Here is an 18545-nt window from a genome sequence, read left to right as displayed (position 1 = left end):
GACTGAAACGTTTCCTGGAATTGCTCTGGTCTGTGAGCAGGTGACTGAATATCCCATTTCACTAAAGGTACACAAAAGATTTCCGCGTCCCGTCTCTTCAGCTGCTAAAGCGAGGCTGAGTGAACAGGAGCTCAGGATGGGGACGAGGGCCTGTGTTTATTTAGCCAGTTTTCAAAGTCTCCTGCGATCTTACCTGAGGAGTGTTTCTGGCAGTTCATCTAAAGACCTGGATTAGACACAATCAAGTCATCTGGTGCCCGGGAACTACCCACCCTTGAATTATAGACACTCCCTTTATGTTGGTGGTAAAAAGAGAGGAGCGAAGGGGGCCTATTTAAATCTAAACTTGCTTTTTCTACTTCATGTTTTAAATAGACCTTTTGCTATGAATGTTCACGTTCTGAGAGTTTCAGATGATCTCTTTGTAATAATGTAACTAGCAGATAAAGACTTAGAGTTGGGATATAGTCTGAAAAGTATTAATATTATAAAATGTTAATAAAGATACTTCAGTTCAGCTCTAACACGTTTATCTCACACACTAGGAAGCTGGCCAACTACCCACCCATCTACCACCACACTTGCTCTTGGTAAATTAGCCACAGGGGGATTTCATATTGACCCCTGAATGCCGCCAAAATATGCAAAGAAAGCACCTCCCTGGCGGCCCAGTGGTTAAGACTCTGCGCTTCCACTGCAGGGGGCTTGGCTTCGATCCCTGGTCGGGGAACTAAGATCCCACATGCCGTGTGGTGTGGCCAAAAAAACGCGAAAAAAACAAACATGAAAAAAACACCCAAAACACGAAAATATGCAAAGGAAGATGCATGGAATCTGCATCCAGGGCCTAGGACCCAACCTTGGTCCTTTGCGGATTTTCCGTGTAGATCTTCAGAGATTCACACCTGAAGAATCTCTTACTGGACAATTATAACACGAGTGCCTGGCACAAGGCCGACTGGTCTGGAAAGAGCAGATGTGCTGAGACAGGGCGGGAGTTCCTGCCTAGGTTTGTGATTTAAGACGAGACAGTAGCATGTGAAAAGCAGTATCGCATCACTATTTTCATCCATTAGCCACTGTTTTTCTAGTGTGTTGGCTCCTTATAAGTGCTCTACAGTTTTTGCTGTCCTGTGTGATATACATTCCCCAGTTCAGGAACACAAGACAGCCAAGGACAATGAGTTAAAAGTCCCCTAAAGTAATTTTCTCATTAGAACCTATAGCTCTTCGTGTTTGTTCTGTGTCTTCTCTCGGGTAGGTTATTTTTCTGGCTGTGTCGGGTCTCAGTTGCAGCATGCAGGATCTTCCGTTATGGGGCGTGGGCTCCAGAGCACTTGGGCTCTGTAGTTTGCGGCACACAGGCTCTATAACGGAAGCATGCATGCTCAGTAGTAGTGGCGCGTGGCTCAGCTGGTCCGTGGCATGTGGGATCTTAGTTCCCCGACCGGGGATCGAACCCATGTCCCCTGCATTGGAAGGCGGATTCTTTACCACTGGACCGCCGGGGAAATCTCCTCTCAGGTAGGTTTTCTATTTGAAATTGTAGAGTTTATTCTTATTCATCCATCAGACCTCAGCTAAAGTGTCATTTTCTCACTTTCCTCATCACATCAAGCCTCCCCAAAGTTGCTAAGGCAACAGGGCCCTGTCGCCTGGCCGTGTCTGTGCTCTGGTCCTCCGTCCAGCTGTGTGCCCGTGAGGGGAGAAGTGCCTCTCTGTCAGTCATCCTGTTCTGCCCTGAGCCTCAGGGTCTGGCTCCTCATTATTACTCAGGAAGAATGCTGAATAAATCATCCACTCATCCATCTATCAGCCATTCAACAAACATTTTCCGATAGGAGGGCAGGCACTCTGCCCACTGCCATTTTGCTGCCCAGCCCTCAGGCCCCTCCAATCTGCTGGGAAACTAAAGTTGTTAGGACCACTCACAAAATGAGAGATCGGGGTAGGGATGGGAGGAGGGCTCCTCCAAGCAGAGTTTAGTGCAGGCGTCGTTTCCAGCAACAGCGTCGGTTTGCTTTCCTCACCGCCCCCTAACGAGGGTCTTCCTGCCCTGGGTTATTGTGTCACCAGCACCCCAGCTCGGGGAGGTGACCCGGGCGTAGGGTCAGACTGCGTTGGGTCCTCCTTGCCCTCAGCCTCGCTGCCAACCCTGGGTAGCGCCCACTGCTGCCAACTCAGAGGCTGTCACTAGGGCCTGGGGCCGCCGCCCAGCTGCTTGCTTGTCTTTCTCACGTGCACACTGACGCCCTCAGAATTTGTCTTTTCACTGCAGAACGCTGTGTACTTTGACAGGTGACTGACATCCTGCCGCCCTTCAGATTGTGTCTCATTTGCCACCTGACGGCTCTCAGACCCATCCTAACTCTCCTGGTGACCCCACGCCAGTGTGAACAGCTGGCATCACCCTTTCCCCTAATTTTGCGTCGATCACATTAGTTGCCAAGACCCAGCTAGGGCAAGGGGAGCGCCAGCAGATAAGCTCCGAAAAAGGGCCCAGGGTGAGGCGGCGGCTTGACAGGAGCCCCTCAGTCAAGTCAGCTCCTAATGAATTGCTTCCTGCAGCCCCAGAGGCGATCAATAGTCCTCCACGTGACCGCCTTGTCGGGCCAGTTCTGGGGAAGCCCGCTGAAAAAAGGTCAACATGCCAACAAATCACTGGAAAGATCATTTCAAAGTTTCCCAGGTCCGAGGAGGGAGAGTCTGCACTTTACTCCACCTCACAGGACCAGAAACGGCCTTCGGGTCCTCTTGGAAATCTGGGCACACGGGAAAGCCCTGTCAGGGGGCTTCTCATAAAGGAAACTGTTGTGTTTCCTGAGATCCATAGACAGCTCTTTGCATTTGTTTAAATGGTCGTTGAAAAACATACAAAAATGTTACCAAAAAACGTAACTCGATGTAAAAAATGTTACTCGATGTGCGCCAGAAATTATGCTGTGTGCACCGGGAGCCACATGGATTCCTGCTCTGAGGCTGGAGTCCACCTGCTCACCATGGAGATCTAGTTTACGCTTCCGAAGACACACAGCTCTTTGGGGACCCTGTTTCCGTTTCATCTTAGCAACCCCAATCCTTCTCCGTAACAGGTATTTGAAAGGAATTTAGGAAGGAGGAAGATGGGTAGGTAGGTAGGTTGTCAAACACTGAGCTGCCGGGCATTATGAAACCCATTTTTAACTTAAAAGAGCCTATAGTTTTCAATCTAGCACCTGGACTTAGTACTTGGTTGTCAGTTAAAAGCACCAGGTAATCACTACCTGAGAACCCTGGCTCTCCAAGAAGGAAGAAGAAAAGTTGGGAAAGCTTCCTTTTTCCAAATAGTGTTGCCTCCTGTTTTTAATCCAAAGGCTCCTTCCTCATGGACTTGTTTCTCCAGGGATCTCACTGTCCTTCAGTCTGTGTTATGGGCTGCACTGTGTCCCCGCAAAGAAGGTAAGTGGAAGGCCTACCCGCAACACCTCAGAATGTGACCTTATTTGGAAAGAGTCTTTGAAGATTTAACCAAGTTAAGATGAGGTCACAAGGGTGGGCCCTGATCCAATAGGATTAGTGTCCTCCTCAAAAGGGGAACCGTGGGGGAATTCCCAGGCGGTCCAGTGGTTAGGACACGGCGCTTTTACTGCCAGGGCCTGGGTTCAATCCTTGGTCAGGGAACTAAGATCCCACACACACACACACAACACCCCCCAAAAGGGAGAACCATGGACGCAGACAAAGTGAAGGCAGTGGGGAGGACTCCAGTGAGGACAGAGGGTTGGCCCCAAGGAATGCCTGAGGCTGCCCCAAGGATGAGAGCCCTGGGGCCTTCAGAGGGAGTGTGGTCCTGCACACCTTGACTTGAGACCTGGCCTCCAGAACCGCAGGCAATAAATCTCTCTCGCTTTCTTTCCTATGATTTTTACTTCTCCAGGAGCACAAAAGGATGTTCTATGTATTCATGCATTTCGTCTGAACTTCTAGAGTTTCTTTTCCTGTACACTATATTGAAATCTAATCCAAATTATCCATGCCATCCTAAGGTGGGATACCCATGCTGCATTACAGATAGTTGAAAATGACAGTAAATATTCACTATAGAATTCACTATGCTAGATTTCTGTTGTTTGGAAAATGCTCTTGTATGGACCCAGTTTATTTCTCGGGGTGGGGGGGGAGCTGGGTGGAGGAATGCTGCTGGGCAAATCAAATGGGAAACTAAGAGGCTCTGCTTAGTCAACAAGGAAAAGTGTGGTGGTCTTTGTAAACATAATTGGCTTAGATTAAAACCAGCACTAACCAGGTAGAACTTCAACACCCAGTGCCAGGTTCTCCTGCTGAGAAGCCCAGTTAGTCTCCTCTCTGCAACTGGCCCTTAGGGCAACTGACTGGCAAACAAATAAAATAGGGAAAGCAGAGGCGCCCTCCCCTGGGGGCACCTCACCCCAGGCTCCACCCAGGTTTGGCAGCCAAATCCCCTGTCCTACTGCCCTACAGTTCTCCCTTCCCGGGGCCCAAAGACACCCCAGCCGTAGAAATACATGGCTGGAATGCTCTTCTATTATTGGGAATGTGATCACAGTACAGGGGAATGCCTCAGGGACCGTCCACACCCTCCGCTTTCCCACCTCCCCTTCACAGCTGCGGCGCTGACCGCCCAAGAGGAGACTGGACAGGCAGGGTCTGTGGCCACTGCAGCCCTGTGTCCAAGCCCAAGGTCACGGTAGCCCACGTCCACCTCTCTGGTAACTCCCGGCTCCTGCACTCAGTCCAAGCAGCCCCAGGTGCCCAAGCTGTTCCCCCTGCTGGTGAGCCCCAGCCCTGACTCCTGGGCCAGGCACTGCTCCTAGTGACCCTGACAGGCAGTGCAGCCAAGGGTGCAGGTGCTGCACTGTCTCTCCTTCCCCTGCACCGGGGCACCCTGTTGCCATAAAAGAGGTGGTGGGGATGCTTCTGTGCCCCCCTTGGGAGCACTGTGTGACCCAGTTCACATCACTGGGCCTCCCCTGGCAGCCCACACCTCGTCCCAGACATGACCGCAGGGGCCGAAGCACTGACCTTACTGATGGCAGAAGCCTGTGCTTCTGGGGAAGCCCACGCACTTCCGGCCGCCCTCCTGGGCTCTGATAGGAGTCCCCCTAATAAGCGTGAGCTGACAGCTCACCATGGTTTTGAGGTGCATTTCTCTGACTTTAGTGATGGTGAGCATGTTTCCATATCCTTACTGGCTATTTGTATACCATCTTTAGAGAAATGTCTATTCATGGCCTTTGCCCGGTTTTTAATCCAGTTAATTTTGTTGTTGTTGAATTCCAGGAGTTCTTCATATATTCTGGGTATGATCCCCTTATCTGATATATTATTTGCAAGTATTTTTCCCATTTTTAGCTTGCCTTTTCACTCTTTTGATTGTGTTCTTTCACATACAAAAGTTTTTAAGTTTGAGGTAGTCCTATCTGTCTGTTTTTTCTTTTGTTGTTGGTGTGTTTACCATTGTGTCTGAGAAATCATTGCCAAGTCCAAAGTCACGAAGATTTTCCCCTGTGTTTTCTTCTAGAAGTTTTATAGTTTTGGGTCTTATGTTCAGGGCTCTAATCCATTATGAGTTAATTTTTGTATATGGTGTTAAGATAATGGCCCAGCTTCATTCTTTTGCACGTGGATATCCAGTTTTCCCAGCACCATTTGTTGAAGAGACAGTCCTTTCCCCATTGAGTGGTCTTAGCACCCTTGTTGAGATCATTGACCATATACACAAGGGTTTATTTCTGGGCTCTCTATTCCCTTCCATTTTCAATCTGTCTATCTTTATGCCATTACCACACTGTTTTGATTACTATAGCTTTGTAATATGTTTTGAAATCATAAAGTGTGAGTCCTCCAACTTTGTTCTTGTTTTTAAAAATTGTTTTGGCTATTTGGGGTCCCTTGAGATTCCATTTGAATTTTAGGGTTTTTTTCAATTTCTGTGAAAAAATGCCATTGAGATTTTGATAGAGATTGGGTTGAATCTGTAGATGACTTTGGATAGTATTGAGATCTTAACAATGTTAAGTCTTCCAATCTACGAACACAGGATGTTGAAAACTATGCTTTTTACTCAACAATGTATCATGAATATCTTTTCATGTCAACCACACAAATTCATTCATCTATTTATTCAATGAGTGTTTGTTTTTTTTAAAGTGCCATGTTCCAGGCATTCTGAGATATACTGGTGAACAAAACAAAGATTCCTGCCTTCTTGAAGCCTCTTTTCTAGCCAGAGGACATGGACACTAAACACTAAAGAAATAAATGATATAGTATTTTAGGAGCTGACAAGTGCTATGGGGGAAAAAAACAGAGCAGAGTCAGGAGAATTAGGAGGGAGGGTGGGCAGGTGGGTTGCAATTTTAAGTAGGTTGGTTGAAATGAAAACTTCACTAAGAAGGTGGCTCAGTCCCTGTTCCCTGGAAAACACAGCCTGAAGTGAGGTGTGGTACTGATGCTTCTTCCTGGGCAGGAGCAATCCCAGGGCAACAAGGGTGAGGATGGGAAGTGAGGTGGGGAGGGCACAAAGCCAGGGGAGCTCAAGAAGCTGAGTCGGGGCTGAGCCCGCTTTGTTTCAGGCCGGGGAGCTGCACGTAGGGCTCCAGCCACACGGGACACCTCCAGGCAGGTTGTATGGAAAAGCCATGCTTGGAGACGGTCCACTGGAGAAGGAGGGAGGAATCTAGCTGCCTGCTCTCTGCCGCCTCTGAGTTGCGGTCGGCTCCACGGAGTTCTGTCCCCCGTCTCCGTACTGTGTCACCTGGACGGCAGCTTCTGCAGGAAGCCGACCCCTTGCCTCGGACTTGGTGCTTCATCTGGGACCCGAGAGGGTGGGAGGGACCAGAGACTCCCGGCGTGGCTGGCCAGCCTCAGACAGGGCCCCCTGGCACACGGGTCGGTCTCCAAGTGGCAGAAACCAGGCAGGTGGGCTCACGTCGAGATCAGGTGAGGTGCGTCTGACTCAGACCATTTGTTGCATTACTCTCAGGGCGATCGCTTCCTTTTTAGGAGCCACACACTCTTTTACAGAGTAAATTTTAGACTACTTAAGCGGCCCCTTCTAGGGAGCAGCTGGGTCATCTCCGGTGGTTCTCCATCACTACCAACAGTCAGGCAAGCACACGTGTCTGCGCTCCCTTGCCACCCTGCCTGACTGCCTCAACCGCCAGCGCTCTAGAAGCAACACTTCCGGGTTTATAGCATATGCACATCTGATTTTTGAACAGATACTGTGAATGTTCCCTTCAATGTGCTGTCCCTGTTTACACTCCCACGACTGGGAATCTCCCACCTGTGTTGACATGCGGAACCACTTTACCTTCAGTGTTTGCCAATCTACAGGTGAAAGTGGTTCCTCTTTTTTACCTTGCAGTTCGCTGATCACCAGTAGACTGAACCTTTGAGTATGTTTATTAACCATTTGTATTTCTCCTGCGAATTTTCTGATCAGCTTCTGGCCCATTTTTCTACAAGGTTGTTTGTTCTTTAGTTGTTACTATTTCTCACTTCTAGGGCCTATCTGCGTATTAGGAGTGTTCACGCTGTCTTTCTGCACAGTGGACCGTATGTCCTGGCTTCCTGGGCCAGTCCCAGCTCCTGCCTGTTTTCTTGGCATAATTACTAATAGCTCCGCTTTTACACTCCAAAGTGCCTGAGCTGGAGTGATAAACAGTATCTAACGTAACACCCTGGTTCCGTATGGCTCTCTCTAGGTTCCCGAGTCTTATTTACAAAGACCAAGTATAAGAACACATTAATAGACTGTCTATAAGTTGAGGAAGCTGTCACTGGAGGTAAACATTTCAATTCTCCTTTGGAGGAGCTCTTAGTTTTAAGAAAAATCACCAGATAGACCCTTCAGCCATCTATATACAATACATTGTTATATTACTTAGCATGGATAATCAGTAAATGTTTGCTGAATCAATGAACAAATGGATGGAGGAACCAAGCAATAGGATGTTTCTGTTGATTAAGTCTTTAGTTGAAGGTGAAACGGTGGGAACGGACCAAAGAAAAATCAGATCTGAATCAAGGGCTTGAACTAAGCAGAACGAAGCACCCCCTAACCTCCCCCCCCCCCGCAAGTGTTCTGAAGAACAGAACCTTCTGCCGCGTACTGTACCAGCCACACGCTCTGTTACGCAATCAACAATCTCAGAGAGCTCGGAGAAGCAGCCAGAGTACATGAAAAGTTGGGTGGATGGGGAGCCAGGGCCTCCTCACCACTTAGCGCCCAGGAACACAGCGGCATTTGTTCTGGAGCCTGACGACGGGCACACTGAAGGTACTGATGATGAAGCCCTTGTTGAAAGCCACGGGTCACTCCAAGTGACCATGGAGTGGCCAGCACGGAGGCCACAGCACTGAAGCTGATAATGACCAGCATGCCCACAGAAGATCTACTGGGGCCTCGATGTGCACTGGCTACTGTGTTAGGACTTGGTCTATACCATCTCGCTTAATCCTCATAATAACCTGATGAAGTAGAGACTACTCCCATTTTAAGATTAGGAAACAAGGCACAGAGAGGTCACATAACTTGTCCAAGGAAACACAGCAAACGGCAGAGCTGGGGTTAGTCGTAACCACGGGTCAGAATAAGAGTAGCTTGTGTACCTCAACAGTTTTTCAACACAGATGAAAACCTGGGGGCCAAGAACGAGTAGAGCAAAGGTGACAAGCGAGTGCCTGGTCTAAAAGCTTCAAAGGACTGGCTCACAGTCCAGTTTCCTGGAAATGCCTCTACAGACTCTGCATCTTCTAAGTCATGCTAACTTTAAAACACCCTTAAACACCCTTTCAGAACCTAAGCCAACCCAAGTAAAGGCACCCCTATGCCCTGGAGCTCAGGGACCAGTAAGCAAGATCGAATGCCTGGCCAACTTAACACTCACGTTAACAGAGAAAAGGTGTGTAACATGCAAGAACAAAGCCTCATCAGCTGCCTGTGCCGGGTTTGGGACGAAAGCTCACGTTGTGCCCCCGGCCGCCCAGGCCGGGAATTTCCAGCTACTTGGCTACAGTCAAGGAACTGAAGTCGACCCCATAATCCTTGATTCACTCAGCATTATATCCAGGGGTGGGTTTTGTTGCTTTTTTTTTTTAACTTACATCATAGCGAGGTGAGTTCTGTTCTTGCCTTGCAAACCTTGAAGGCCAAGTTCCTGAGAAGTGGTACTGATGGAGCTGCGTCTGTAACCGGGTTACGGGACTGGGGCTGTGACCACGTGACCCTAACGACACAACAGGCCATTCTCTCCCCTGGGTGCTGGCACCTGCCTTCGAGCTCGGCTCAGGCCCACAGACCATTAGACCAAACGTAAGCAAAGGCCTCCAAGCTACCAGGGAACAAACTCAAGCTCAGGCCCGATGGAGAAGGCTTTTCCGAGGAAGGTGCCCACAGTCACGTGGATGTTAGCAACTCCTCAGACAAAACTGTCAAACACGGGAGCCTGCATAAGCCACCGTGGGGCATTCCTGAGGGTGTCTGTGCCCTGCTCCCGCCTACACCCACCCACTTCTGTCCCACTTGTGGGGTGGGTGCAGAAACTTCACGGCAGACGTGAGCAGACACCCTGAACAGGGCCCCGTGACACCAAATTGTGAGAGAATAAACTTCTCTTGTTTTGAGCCACCAAGCTTTTGGCAAGTGGTTACAGCAGACACTGATCTATTCCATGGTGACGCTGACCCCCCCAACCCACTCCAGAGCGTCAGAATGCTTGTTACTGAGCCGAAAACAAAGCCACTGGGGAAAAATCGTAGAGAGAGCACAGTTTATTAAACCAAAATACCTGATTTTGAGTCCAATTTCTGATTCTCACTACATTATGACCCATCATCTAATTCCCGAGATAAGTTTCTTTGTTTATAAAATTGGGAGAAAAAAAATATTCACACTACTGTTACGAGATCAGTTAAGGTAACAGATTTTAGATTATTAAATAAACTGCAAATACTAACGCACAGAGACAGTAAGCCATTAGTTGACATTAAATTTCAAAGATGATAATAGAGTTACTCACTTTTTGCACCTTTAATGTATAATCATGAATACCAGTAGCAGTAGTATAGAAACAAAAACACATCTTTATCTTTTATCTCTAAAGTAGCACCAAAAGGAAAAGAAAAAAGATTCAACAGCTCTGCATAAAAATAACAGAAATGTGGGCGTTCCCTGGTGGCCTAGTGGTTAGGATTCCGGGCTTTCACTGCCGTGGCCCGGCTTCAATCCCTGGTCGGGGAATTGAGATCCCACAAGCTGCTCGGCACGGCAAAACAACAACAGAAATGTATTGAAGAAGTAATTTCCGCACAGAAAATAAACATTTTTAGACGCCAAAGGTTCATAATCATAAGGCACGAACTTCTGACCCTAAAGCTCTGCGCATCCTCCCCTGCCCCGCCCCACAGACTCTGCGCATCCTCCCCTGCCCCGCCCCACAGGCTCTGCGCATCCTCCTCTGCCCCGCCCCACAGCACTCACCAGGTGAGCGCTGCAAATAGCTGCCCCATTAAATTCTTCTGGCTACAAATTAACTTTGTTATACCGATGATCTTCATGAAAAGTCAGACCCTCATTAATCCCGGTGGACAACTGAAAAAACTAATTCCACCGTAAAGACGACGGTTACCCAGGGAGGGCACAGAGCAGGGATGCAGCCCACTGTAACACTTCAGCGCTCAGCTTGAGAGCTGGTACCCAGGGGTTCACTCTTTGTGTTTTATTACTTATGCGTTACATATATTTTTATGTATTTAAATAGCTGAAATAAGTAGAAAAAGAAAACAAAGCTTCGTGTCAGGCACGTTTCTCGCAAGGCTCAAGACACTCCAGCCGTAGCCCTGTCACACACTTCCTGTCTGGTGCTCTCCGGCCGGTGGGTTGACTTCCAGGGTCACTGAACTAGGCCCCATGAGATGGCTGGGGCAGCACTGCTCTCCCAACGCACACAGCGGAGCAGGTAATGGACTCAGTGCCCCTGAGCTCATTTCCCCCCTTTTAATCTGCACCTCGTGTTCTCATTCGGCAAGAGGAGCCCCTCCAACAAGAGATCGCAACAAACACGCGCATCACAGGACAAAGGAGGCGCTTCTCGCCCGGGCGCCGGGCAGAGGCGGTGGGCAGCGCAGCTCGTATGGTCACTCAGGGGTCGGTGCACAGGGCCTCTGCCGTCTTGACCACGTGGCTTCTGAGGCTCCCTGAGTCGTTGCCGTTCCACCCAGTGGGAAGAGGCCACAGGGCACACTACTGTTACGAGATCAGTTCAGGTAACAGATCTTAGGCAAGGGAACAGAAGTTGTACCTATCTCTGTTGTGGGCTGAACTAGGGCTCCCCGAAAATTCATGTATTGAAGTTTTAACCCCCAGAATCTTAGCATGGGACTGTATTTGGAGGTGGGGCCTTAAACAAAGTGATTAAGGTAAAGTGAGGTCACATGGTCATATCTCCTAAGAAAAGGAGATAAGGACACAGACACGCTAAGAGGGCCCACCATGCGAGGACATGGTGAGAAGGTGCCTGTCTGCAAAACCAGGAGAGAAGCCTCAGGAGGAACCAGCCCTCCCAACACCTGGATTTTGGATTTCCAGCCTCGAGAACTGTGAGAAAATAAATTTCTGTTATTTCAGCCACCAGTCTGCAGTCCTTCGTTATGGCCACCCAAGCAGAGCTCTACTTACATTCCCAGGGAGAACGCAGCCAAGTACCACAATCAGCTACACGTGAGGCTGGGAAACGCTGCAGCCATGACTCAGCTGCATTCCTGCTGCTACGGAAGGAGAGAAGATGGACTTTAGTGGATAGCTACCCACCCTTGCCTCACCTAGAGACAGGTCCGGAACGCTGGTCTGTTCAACTAAGGTGGCTACAACCACACCGTCACTGTCTGGCTGAGGAATCTCTTTAACAGGGGCGGTAGCAGCAGGAGCATCTGCCTGCCGTGGTGGTAAGGAATATGAGAAAGTGTAGGACGCTTCTTAAGAAATTGGTGCCTTATGTAAAGAAACAACTAGGCAGTCAGAGGACACTCAACGGATCTGATGCAGATGCGACGGGAAGCAGAGAAGGAGACGGAGGCTGAGGTCAGAAGGCAGGATGGGCTGGACCCCAGTGACCCCGACAGCTGGGGCAGAAAGGCGAATAGGAACACAAGCCAGTGACGGCATGCTGGTGGGATGGGTGATGTGCCGCAGCCGGACCCCCTTCTGTGTTCTGGGGTCTGGCACTGACTCCCTGGCCTGGGTCTCCAGTCCTCCTGACGCCCCGCCCTGCCAGTACAGTCATTTTCTGCCTAAGCTAAGCAGAAAGGTTTCGCTCCTGGCTACAACACAGACCTGCTGACCTGGCCTGGGGCAGGGATGGATCTTCCAGATGAGCTGAGTCCAAGGCACTGCGCTGGGCTTCAGGCGGCAGAAAGTGCACAGAGCTCTACAAGAACAGACTTCACACACAGCACGACTCAAAACTCCAACTATACGAACCAAACATTTTTCTAAGTTTCAGCCTGGAAGGCGGGGAGAAGGCAGTCCAGGCCAGCAGTGCTGGTTTAGAGTAGAAATGGGGGCTCAGGAGCAGGCGGGTTGAGGGATGGTGATGGTGGGGGGGGATGAGACGGAGAGCGAGGTCTGGGCGGGGCTGCCACCTTGGGACAGCGAGACCTCGGGGACCAGACGAAGGAGGCATTGGGAAGACCCTCTGCAAATGGAGGGGATGGGGAAGGCCGTCCGAGGAGACAGAGAAACAGCAGTGAAGCAAGGAGAGATCCAGAGAGCACGACGTGCAAGCTCGGAGGTCATGACCTTGTATTGGAATCACTGGAACACCGTATCAAACATTCGCCACCACACTGTACACAGACACCTGCTTTCATGGAAAGACATTCACGGCACCGTCAGGTGCTCGGGCAAGAGTTGGGGAGGTCACACTGAGGACACAGAGCAGGACAGCGGCCGAGGAGGTCACCCGGGCAGGCACTAGCAGCTGGAGTGGGACCCAGCCCTCCTCACCGGGGCCCTCCTGAGCAGCAGCCCGTGACGGCCAGATGCCGCAGCAGGGGTGGGGGGCCCTGAGAGCGGGGGCCACGGCAGGCTCCAGGGGCCAAGAGAGAACGGGAACCCCCTCCCCCGTGGAGCGCTGCTGACCCCGCGTGCCCACGGGGTGTCATCTTGACTTGAGGCTGTGACACGCCCCCTCCAAGAGCCTTGCCCTCGGTGCCTACAGCCACGCGGCCCTCCCAGTGTACCCAGTCTGCACTGGTCTCTGAGTGTCGGAGACCAGCAGGACTGCTCGCCGTGCGGTTGGTTGGTAAGTGATGTGACAGCAGCAAACGGTTCCGTATTTTGCTGCGAGACAAAGGGTCCCCTCTGGTCCTCGGCGATCACAGACAAGGATAAAGGCTGATACTCCGGTTGCCACTCCCGCTGTGACTGATGCACTGTCCTTTGTCTCTGACCACATGTGGCTTCTGCCTGCGTCCCTGAAATGGGGCAGGTGACTTGCTACCTTGCAAGAAGAAAACAATCTCAGACCCTTCACAGTTCTGGGCACATTTATAGATGTAAAAAACGCAGAAAATGATACAAGGAAGAGTTACTCCTTTACACTAAAGGAGCTAGTGCCTCAGCGTTCATACAAATGGACGCTGTCCTGTGCGACTCCCCTCCCTGTCCATCACCCACCACAGAGGCGGGCAGGCCGTGGGTGCCCCGTGCAGCCTGGGGTGGACGGGGCTCCTGCCGCCCGTCTCCGAAGCAGGAGTTGTCGAGGCAGCAGCTGTGTCAGTGGGAGTCCCGCCGTCCCAAGCCCCTCGGCCGCTGCACGTCCAGCACAGGCAGCACGGCCGGCCCGGCGTTACTCTGACCGGGGCGGTGGAGGCAGTCGGGCTGCGGAGAGCAGGCGCATCTCACACAGAGCCTGGGGCTTCGTCTTCTTTCCCACATCGAGGTCATTTTGCTAGAAAGTGGCTCGACTGGGTCTAAACTGAGCTGGACATCTGACCAGCGAGGGCCTGAGAACATCCTGCACCCGAGGGCGTGCTTGGGAGGGGACCGCAGAGGGTCCTGCTGCTGGGAGCTCCTGGCCGCCACGACGTGTTTGGACAAGACAGTCACTCATGCGGCCTCGGGGCCACCTGGTTCCTGTTTGTGGCAAAGGTGGCAATAAGGGTGCGGGGCTGTGTTTAGACGCACATGTGGCTCCCAGGGGCCACAGGTGGAGTCAGGGCAGCCGTGCCCCCTGCCCGTCGTGCTCAGCCACCAGGTGGGGGTGGGCGCCCCCGACAGGGCGGGACCCTAGAGCCGGACGTCTCCCCAGTCAGCCCAGAAAGCCCTTCACTGCGGTCTCAGCCCAGGGCACCCCTCCTCCCTCCCTCTTCTCGCTCCTTCTCTTCTTTTCCTCCCTCTGCTGTGCGATGAATTAGCCCCTAAACGACCTCGGGAACCGCACAGTGAGCTAGTGTGGAAGCGGGGTCCTGCAGACGCGGTTAGTTAAGACGAGGTCGTCCTGGGGCAGGTGGGTCCTCCTGCATGATGACTGGGGACCTTACGGAAAGAGAAGCCCCACAGAGGGAGACGGCCATGTGGCAGTGGACGTGCCACTGGAGGGATGCCGCTGCCGGCACGAACACCGAGGACCGTGAGCCACACCAGAAGCTGGCGGAGAAGATGCCACAGGTCCTCCCTGTGAGCCCCAACCCTGCTGGCGGCTTGGTCTGTGGCTCCTGGCCTCCAGAACTGCGAGCGAATGCATTCTGCACTTTTGGCCACCTGGTAGGCGGCGGTGACTCACGATGACGGCCTGGGAAACTGAGCCTCCTGCCAATTCTTTCTTCCTTCTGCTGCTTTTTACCATCTCCTCTCTTCTTCCTTCTTCTTCCTCTCCTCTCTCCCTCTCCTCTCCACCTCTCTGTCTCCCTTGCTCTCGATCTCCAGGAAGTATAATGTTCGCTGCTGAATCACAGCTTCCAGGGGAACGTCCAGTTTGGGCCGCCCAGCTCTCTTTCCATTTCTGGGGACTCAGGGGCCCCCAAGCAGGGTCATGTGGTCCCTGCCATGCAGCCCTGCTGGCTGTGGCTTTGTTGGCTCAGTGATGGGGTGTCATGTGTTCAGCGTGGCCTGTGACCTCCCAGTGGCTGTCAAGGAAACACTTACTTTACTAAAAGAAAACAGAACTTACGGAGGTTATGCTTTGGAAATCCTAGTGCTCTGTCAGATATGCACAGCCGTTTTATCCATCTAAGCTTTTAAAATTTAAATTTCAGAGGTAGAGCTGGGAGCAAGTTCCTTTTCCTCTCCTGAGCAGGCCTTGCTTTGTGCAGGTATCCACACGGAAGAGAGCACATGAACTGCAGCATCACCCCCAGCCTCCCAAGCTGGAGGAGGGGAGGGGCCGCGTTTGTTGAGAGGAGGTGAAGGCTGCTCTCTCCCACAGCAGGAGACATGTGCATGGCTCCCATGTGCTTCAGGCCTTCGAGAAAAGGGGGCTTCTTCCAAAGGGGGAAACCTTGAGTGAGACCCCCTTCTGCCCCGCTGACCCAGGGAGGCCCTCTTCAGCCCCCACTTCCAGTGGGAGCCGCTGGTCCAGCCCTAACTCACACGGAGCGTGGCCGGCAACAGGGCCAGCCGGCCTGTGCCATTGGTGGCCAGGCACTCAGGGCCAGGCTGCCCAAGCTGGAGACAGCCCCCATCCTGCCTTTCAGGACCTACAGCTGAGACCCTACACGCTGTGCTGGAGCCGACGCACAGACCCCTCCGTCCTGCACTAGCCAGCTTTAGATCGAAGGCCCAATAACTTCAACCTGTTTAGGGACAACATGGGGGGCCAGAGAAGGACCACCCCGAAGATGTGGTGTCTGCCGAGCACCCTCGCCCCAAGAGACGAGCGTCGGGGTTGAGCAGAGGACGGGACCTGGTGGGAGGGGGCAGTGGACCAAGCGTGGGACAAGGGGAGGGACACGCATGCTGACCACGAGGTTCTGACCCCTGGTTTCCAGGTCATGGGGACAGAGGCTCAGCCAGACCTTGTCCCAAACCCACTCCTTGGGCTCCAACTTGAAACCCTGTCCACTTCCAGGGACCCTGGAGAGCTCCGAGACAAAGAGGCCAGTACAAGGCCTCAGGCCTTCTTTCACCAGCCAGATGGCCACAGAGACAGGCCCAGGCCTGTGGCTGATTTGTCTGACCAGCTTGGCTTGAGGTCCTGCATGAGGACCCAGGAGTACGGACCCAGCAAAGTTCAGAGACGGAGGCACCTTGGGAGGTCTGCGTCCAAAGGCTCAACTGTGCGAATCCCGAGCTTCCCGACAGCGACAGGGACCCACTGGCCCTCTGTCTTCAGACACTGGCGAATGACACCCTCTCACCAGCACTTTCTTTACTGTTTTTTTTTTTAATTGTAGTAGAACAGAAATAACATCAAAGTTTACCAGTTTAACCACCTTTAAGTGCACGGTTTAGTGATATCTGGTACATCCATACTGTTGAGCGACCATCACCACCATCATCTCCAGAACTTTTTCATCTTCCCCAACTGAAACTCTGTCCCCATTAAACACCAACTCCCCATCCCCAGTCCCCCGGACCCCAGCACCCACGCTTCTCCTTTCTGTGTCTGTAAATTTGATTAGGAACCTCATGTAAGTGGAATCTCACAGATTTGTCCTTTTGTGTCTGGCTTATTTCACTGAGCATAACATCCTCAAGCTTCATCCACGTCATAGGATGTCAGGATCTGCTTCCTTTTCTGGGCTGCATAATATTCCAATGTAGGGCTGGATCACACTTATCTCACCAGTATCTAGGCTCTTGCTGTCTATTTGCAGACTATGAATATGTTCAAGTCTCTCCCATTCATCCACACACACAAATCCACAAAATAAAACAAAAGCCCAAGACGACCCCCTCTGACTTGTGACTCATTCACTAGGGCTGTTGTAACAAAGCACCACAGACTGGGCAGCTTAAGCTACAGAACCCAACAGCCTCATGGTTCTGGAGGGCAGATGTCCGAGATCAAGGTGCGGGCAGGGTGGACTCCTCCCAAGGGATCTCTCCGCGGCTCCCAGACAGCCATCTTCGTCTTCACATGGGGTCTCCCTGTGTGTGTGTCCACGTCTAAGTTTCCCCTTTACACAAGGACAACAGAAACAGTGGACGAGACCCACGCCAATGACCTCACTTTATCTCTGCGACCTCTGTACACACCCTACCTCCAAATCAGATGACATTCTGAGCTACTGGGGGTCAGGACTCCAACAAATGAATTTGGAGGGACCGGATCCACCCTAACATCTCAGAACTCCCCTCCCACCCAAGCCAATCAGCTCTCTTCCTTCTCTGGAAGTTCAGTTTTGTTTTTAATGTTTATTTGTAATGCAGTTTAGAAACACAAAGATGTCTCTGAATAGGCAAATTCTAACACAAATGCAAGCAAACCGTTTACAGGGGTGTGGGTTTCCCACCGTCTCGCCCACACTGTCTCTGTTTTGCTTCACGCAGGTCCCTCTGCATGAGGCCTGCTGCCCTGAGGGCTCGTTATGGACAGGTGTCTGTATCCCCAAATTCATACGTGGAAGCCCTGCCCCCAGCGCAGCTGCATCTGAAGACGGGGCCTCTCGGGAAGTAATTAGGGTTAAATGAGGTCATGAGGGCGGTGCTGACCTGGGAGGATCACCGGGAGAGGCTGTCCCCCAAACCCACACCAGCCGGCGCCGGACCTCGGACCTGGGAGAGCCTCATGCCCACCTGCCGCGTATGTTATGGCTTCGAGGGGCTGACGCAGCTGTGGCTACCAAGGGCGAGAAAGCATCACACTGGAGGCCCCACGCAGACGGTGCACGTGCCCTCACTCCCACTCCCGATTGCCTGGTGCGGTGAAGAGTTTACGAAATCACATGTCTTCGCTCTTGGAATACTTTTCACCTTCTGCACTCAGTGTACACGCTTCTCCCCATTGTTACTCCCTTGTCTTCGAACGATGGTAACTGTCCAGGCTCCATACTGGTCACCAACTCAGCACAGTCGTGGGCAACTTTGGGGTCCTCCCCCTGCGTAACTCCCCTGCCGAGAGAGACACCCCGTCTCTCTCCCCTCACCCCTGCCTGGCACAGAGCAGGTGCCCTGTAGGCACACGTTGAGTGATGGTGGGTGGAGTCCAGGTGGTGCAAGAAAGGGGCAAATCCAGTGCCCAGAGCGAAGGGGAGAGGGAGCCGTGACCCCTGCCCAGAGGAGGCGTCTGGAATGTGACCCTTGTGCTCACCCAGCCCTGGGGACCCACTGTCAGGGCGACCCCTCTAGATTGGGGCTCCCCAGCCTAGCACTGGATGTGTGGGCCAGATAGCTGTTAGCCCGGCTGTGCTGGGCCCTTCGGGGTGTTGCAGCATCTCTGCCCTCTCCCCACCGCCTCTCTCCAGACGAAAGATGTCCCCAGACGTGCTCAATGTCCCCTGGGGGTAAAGTCTCAGGGACTGAAGCACAGACAGTTCACCTGTCTGCCTGTGGCATGGCCGACCCCACAGCCAGTGCCCTG

This window comes from Lagenorhynchus albirostris, chromosome 8, assembly GCF_949774975.1.
Source record: "Lagenorhynchus albirostris chromosome 8, mLagAlb1.1, whole genome shotgun sequence".
In the NCBI taxonomy this organism is placed as follows: domain Eukaryota; kingdom Metazoa; phylum Chordata; class Mammalia; order Artiodactyla; family Delphinidae; genus Lagenorhynchus; species Lagenorhynchus albirostris.
Note: the sequence above shows the minus strand (reverse complement) of the source record.